The sequence below is a fragment of the Dermacentor variabilis genome, chromosome 1, assembly GCF_050947875.1.
Source record: "Dermacentor variabilis isolate Ectoservices chromosome 1, ASM5094787v1, whole genome shotgun sequence".
Taxonomy (NCBI): Eukaryota; Metazoa; Arthropoda; class Arachnida; order Ixodida; family Ixodidae; genus Dermacentor; species Dermacentor variabilis.
Window position 1 is genome coordinate 116,226,532 of NC_134568.1, and position 6,006 is coordinate 116,232,537.

At 40.0% G+C, this 6,006-nt stretch overlaps 1 long non-coding RNA gene across 1 annotated transcript; it reads left to right on the plus strand.

The window, feature by feature from the left end:
- Positions 1-225: 225 nt before the first annotated feature.
- On the plus strand, positions 226-5,492 carry LOC142571860 (uncharacterized). The gene is made up of 3 exons (XR_012825966.1): positions 226-323; positions 3,540-3,620; positions 5,450-5,492. It is a non-coding gene; the product is annotated as an uncharacterized LOC142571860 (long non-coding RNA).
- Positions 5,493-6,006: the final 514 nt, after the last annotated feature.

The following is a 6,006-nucleotide window of genomic DNA, read 5'->3' on the forward strand; positions in this document are numbered from 1 at the left end:
ATTTCCTTCGTTCATGAGAAAGGATGAAAAACGGAAAAGAAAAGCAATCCGTTCCGGCGCGCATGGCACGCAGAGAGAGAGAGAAAGAAAGGGAGAAAAAAAAAGAAAAAGGAAAAGGCGCTAACACTCCTCGGAGCGCGCACGCCCGGCGCGCGGAGCTCCTGCGCATGCGCGGCGGTGTGCCGTTTGTCCACGTCAGTTTGAATTCTCAAAGGGAGCGCCAGGCACGTAAACGCTTGTAGAGGTGTGCGGTGTTTGCCTGAACGATGGTGTCTGTGTACGCGTGTCTTCTTTGTGGCATCACACGACAACCACACTGAACGGTAAGCTTTAGCAAAGAAGTTTTGCGTCAATAGATTGTGATGTCAATAGATTGTCAATAGATTGTGATGTAAGTGGTAAGCGTGTTTCGTAGCGCGAACCGGCTGCGTGTAGCGCAGGCGACCCGGGTATGGTGTCGGTTTGTCGTTGACATGATATGATAACGCGCTCTTGTTCTCGCTTCTACGATACGGTATGTTTTACGGCGAGCGATCGCTCGGGCTTGTTGATTTTATCGTCATAGTTGATGTGCGTAAAAAAGGAAGTGCACCATGGTTTACCTGGATACTGAGCTGCCACTAAGCGGATTGTGTGTGTTGAGCAGCCAGTGTGGTAGATCTCATTTCGTGACCCTTGATCCGGCCGCGATGAATGCAGCGCCGCATGTGTAGTGAAATTCTCGTGACACGCTTTACGTATATATCTCAAAATTCTGTTAGCATGAATTTTCAAAGAGAAACGTATACTTGTATAACTGCTAGCGTACTCGGATGAAGGGCCGTGTTTGCGGGGCATGCTCCAGCAGTGTGTACGCTGCCGTTTTCGTATAATTTAATAGTAGCAGTATTTTTAAGCTTCCTGGCAACCAATCTAAATAATTTTGGTTAGTTACCGCAAGCAAAACACGAGACTCGAAGAAATATGTAGAAGAAACATCTAGATTCACCCTATCTAAATATTAGCAATCACAAACGCTTTTGGAGCATGAGGCGTGCGATAAGCTCAGTTACTCGCAGCTTCGCAACTTAGGCGAAAAAATTAGAGAACAATAAATTAGTCGCTACGGGAGGCACCTTTACACGTTTTAAACTGGAGGCATTGCGTTGGACGGTAGTTAGACGTTTTTTTTTGTTTCTTTTATAAACAGTTTAGCAGCAGAAGTTATCTTTCGGCCTATATGAAAAGCGTTACACGCCTTTCGATGCTTCGGCGTTATGCAATTTACGTGCTGTTAATCACTAGGCAGCTGCTGGCGCAGATTCGCACTGTGCCAGTCGTGCATGGTATGAAGCCCTTGTCGTGCGTAATAAGTGGTCCGGTTTTCATTACTGTTGCATTTAGGGCCGTCGTCTTGGACAGAGTGTATAATATATGCGCTGTACAAAAGAAAAAAAAATAGCGAGATTATCTATTCGGTGGTGTTTTCTTAGTAGATAACGCACAGATTATTCAAATAATTTAGTGGACATTGCACTTGTTCTACCCTTATCAACACACGTAAGAGACCGTAACATGTTTTAGTTGGTAAGTAACCTTATCAATACGTCCTCATTCATGTGCATTCTACTGAAAGTGTGGCAAATGTATTCATCTCGAAGTATGAGAAAAGAGACATTGGAGACTGTTCTAAGCGAAAATAAATTGCAATTCCTAACGTGATTGTTCAAAACTGCAGTCACTATGCTGAGTATGTTCGTTCGGCACGGGCATATTGCATTAACAGCGGAAGAATGTGCACCGTCCAGCCGGGTATCTTTGTTTCAGCAATTATTATTATAAGAATCGTCTGGGATTCTCGCATTTCTTTTATATTTATAAGTACACTGGTGGTGTCACATGAGCCTGTCTTGAAACGAAACGTATCGTTGCTGGCACCGGCGACCATTACGGTTGTCTAACTGCTTATCATACTGTAATATAAGAAAACGTCATAACGGTACTGTTTCATATTGCCATGTAGTCGTTAGTCAGAGGTAAACAAAGTTAATTAGAGGCAAAAGTGGTGAGAGCGAATTAGATAGAAAACTACTATTGAACCATAAAAATAACTAATTGAATAGTTTTCCCTCACACTGTTGCATTTGCTTTACGTGTGTGTCTCTGTGCCCTTGTCTTCCGTGCTGTACTCGTGTGGCCATCAATTACGAACTTGCCCAAGCCCTTTTAAGCTTTATTAAACAAGGGATTCAATTCAGTTGAATCTAATATTGCATGCCAAGTGGCTGACGTGTTCTTCGTTTTATCTAAATATTATGGACTGGCAGTACTTGGCAAGTATTAAATCACAATTTTTTTTTATTGCACTTAAGCTGCGGGCGTCATAGATTGCGAGAAAATTTTCATGAAAATAGCCAGGGAAGGCTCGGAAAAAATCGTGAAATTTTAAAATGACAACATAGGTATGCTGTCTTGTTATATGTCATACAAAGTTTCCAGAGAATCTCTCTGGTAAATATATTTTTGAAATGTTTCACCTCATAAAAATTTCAGGGAAATTTGCTCATTTATTGAAAAATATATGAAAGTCAACCACACTGACATGGCATTTCTTACTGAATTTATCTTTTTTTTGCGTTAACTTAAAGTCCTGAACCTCGAAACCCTAGAAAACATTTTCATCTTTGAAAACACCTGTTTTTTTTATTGAGATGAATATTAGGACAGGTTGGCGCCTTTATGGTGGCACGGGCTACTCCTTGTCACTTGGCAAAGGAAACAAATTTGCGTAAAATGGGAGAATAGTGACACAAAATATGGCACTCAGTAGAACACTGGATAAATAAAAAATATACAGTCCAACAGTACATTAATTAATTTACTGTAATAGAATTCATTCTAACTATAGTATCAGTTCTGTTTCCTGGGAGGTGCATGTCTGTCGTGTCATGAAACAAAGTGCTCGCGTGGGGCTCATGTGGTATACCTAACTTGGAAACCTGTTAGCATGCCCAAGAGGCCTCATTACCATATCATTACAATCAATCCATCTGCCTTCTGTTCAAATTATAGCCAAAGACCCATTATTTTAGGGTAGGAGAAAGACATTTAAATGTATATTAAGCAAAATAAATTACAATCTTTGGCATGATACTGTGAATACCCCAGTGACGTCTTCTGAGCAGGTCCCTCTGCACGGGCATACTTAACTACCAGCCAAAAAATGTACAGACAGTCCAACTGGGTAAAGTTTCAGCAATAAATATAGAGATCATTTGGTATAAGTAGATTAATGCATCATATATGAACTTGTCATAAAAGGGAACACACTGCTGCTGGCACCAGCAGCAGTTGTGACTGTTTAATTGTTCACCATACCATAAAATAAAACATTGTATAATGGTACTGATTTGTATTGACAAGCAGCCATTAGTCATAGTTTAACCGCATGAAGCATTGACTTATATGGTTTGAGCAAATATATTAAGCTGCTTAATGAACATACAAAGAATACACGCTTGATATTTTTGTCTCATATTGCTGCATCTACTTATTTGCAGCATACACCTGCATCACCTTTGGGTCTAATGACACAAAGGTCAAGGCCAGCCTAGCGACCATGCTTGCCAAGAGGAAGTAGTGTAAATATTTAGACTCTTTCCATAATAGCATAAGACATGTATTTTAAGAAATTCATCTATTATATCGCGCAATAAAAACAGTTAATTCATTGCCGGTGCATTTGTTTTTTTTTTTTGCACTGCATGATTCAGCACTCAATTCTTTCTCTTTATGCAACATATATGAGAGTACAGCTGGTTCAGGAGCATTATTAATCTACTAACGTTAATGCATAAGTGGAGATGAAAAGCAACAGGTGCAGATGCATAAATACATGAAAAATTTTATTGCTATCATATGTAAACAATAATGTAGTCTAACTTGTAGATATCAGATAGCTATGCACTTATGGTCTTATACACTCTTCGTAGACGTCTATAAAATGTCTGTGTCTATAGAATAATGAAAATTCGTGTTTGTTGACAAATGTCTGCAGAATATCATAGAAAAACGTGTATAGGATTATATAGTTCTGCTTTGGTAGACTGAAGTCTATAGAATGTCTGTAGACTATCTATAGACATTTTATAGACTTAGTCTACGAAAGTAGAACTGTATAACCCTATATGCTTTTGTCTAAAAACGTTCTGCAATTATTTGTATCAAACAAATTTTCATTAATCTATAGACAGTCTATAGACTCTGACTTTTATAGAATAGTCTATAAAAAGTGTATGGTCATAAATCTATAGACTGATCTATAGGAATAGTCTATAGATAGTCTATAGACATTCTATAGACTTCAGTGTACAAAAGTAGAACTGTAAGCCTATACACTTGTCCATAGACATTCTGCTGACAACTGGCTACAAACATGAATTTTAATTATTCCATAGACACTCCATAGACAGTCTATAGACTAAGACCTTTTACAGACTAGTCTATAAAAAGTGTATGTTCATAAGTCTATAGACATCTTTAGCCAGTCTATAGACTCAGACTCTTTATAGACTAGTCTATAAAAAGTATGACCATAAGTCTATAAACTGTCTATAGACAGTGTATAGACAGTCTATAGACTCAGACTTTTATAGACAAGTCTAAAGAAATGTCTATAGGCAGTCTATAGACTTCATAGACAAATGTCTATAGACTGTCTATGGACTTTCTATAAAAAATTTTTGTAAAAGTTTCCCTCCATGTTCCTTTGTGTGGGTTGACCCGATGTGTCCTGGCAAGACCCCTCCGCGAGGGAGCAAGAGAGAAAGGTTGCCCGGATGGTGGAGGGTATCATAAAACCAGCGAGCCTCCACGTGGGGACACATCTTCTCTGCCCTTGCGTGCAGGTGCCCGCACGTTGAACGTTTCTGTATGTTTTGTCTTGGAGCGCACCGCTCACCCATAATGATGCATTAAACTGATGTTATTTCTTTATACATCACCTCGGTCTTCCCTGCCGAACACTCTCCTATGGTCAACCTGGTTAGAGCTCAAAGAAGACGCTGTTGAAAGTCGCAAAACCACGCCCCATAACAAGACTGAACATGCGAAGAGTAGCCTCCTAGGCTCCTAGTCATAGGCTCCTACTAGTCTCTGCAGATGCCACGCTTGTCACAGACGCGGAGCTGAAGCGCCGATACGAAGGCGAGTAGTTGAGTCTTCAAATATAAAGTTCAGGTCTACTTCACCATCGGTGTCCCAGCTATCTAAAAACATTTCTCATGCCAGCCGCGAGCTTTTGTGAACACTGCGTTCATGGAAATATACACCTCCCTCTCGGGTGAGTTTGTAGCAACAACTGTAGGTCATATTTATTTCTTATTAATTATTCTTACTTCAAAGTCCCCGCTATGGGGTTTTACATGAAGGATGGGAACATACAGTTAGCAAAATTTTCTTTTTATTGCAGCCTTAAATTAAAGTGAATCGGTGTGGTACACGACGTCGGCAAGAAGGCCATTCCACTCCCAAACAGTCCTCACAAAAACGGAGCGTAAATCTGCGGCAGTTTTAGCAGGTGGGGTAAACAGGTTTTCCATGGCTTATACGGCTATAGAGTCGGTGCACTGGTAGAAAGATTGAAGCACTGAAGTAAGAAGGATAAAACTTGAAAAATAGGTACAGCCTTAAATGTGACGTCTCGAAGCTAGGTTAGTAAAGCATGCAGTTCAGTAACACTAGTCTGATAAAACTAGGAGGGAAAAAAAACGAACAGCGTGGTTCTGAATTCTTCGATGGTGTTAGAAATAGTGGGTTGATGAGGGTCACAAAGAGAGCATGCGTATTCTAATTTAGGTCTGCCGCATGTTAGACACACTATTGATTTTACACAGGGGGAGTGAAGCATAAGTTGAAATTGAAATTGAAATTTATTCCGCAACAAAAAAGATGTTGCCAGGCGGCCAGGTAAAAAACTGTAAAAACAGCTTGAGGAGTCCTGACCTCCCAGCATACAGAGCAACAAAG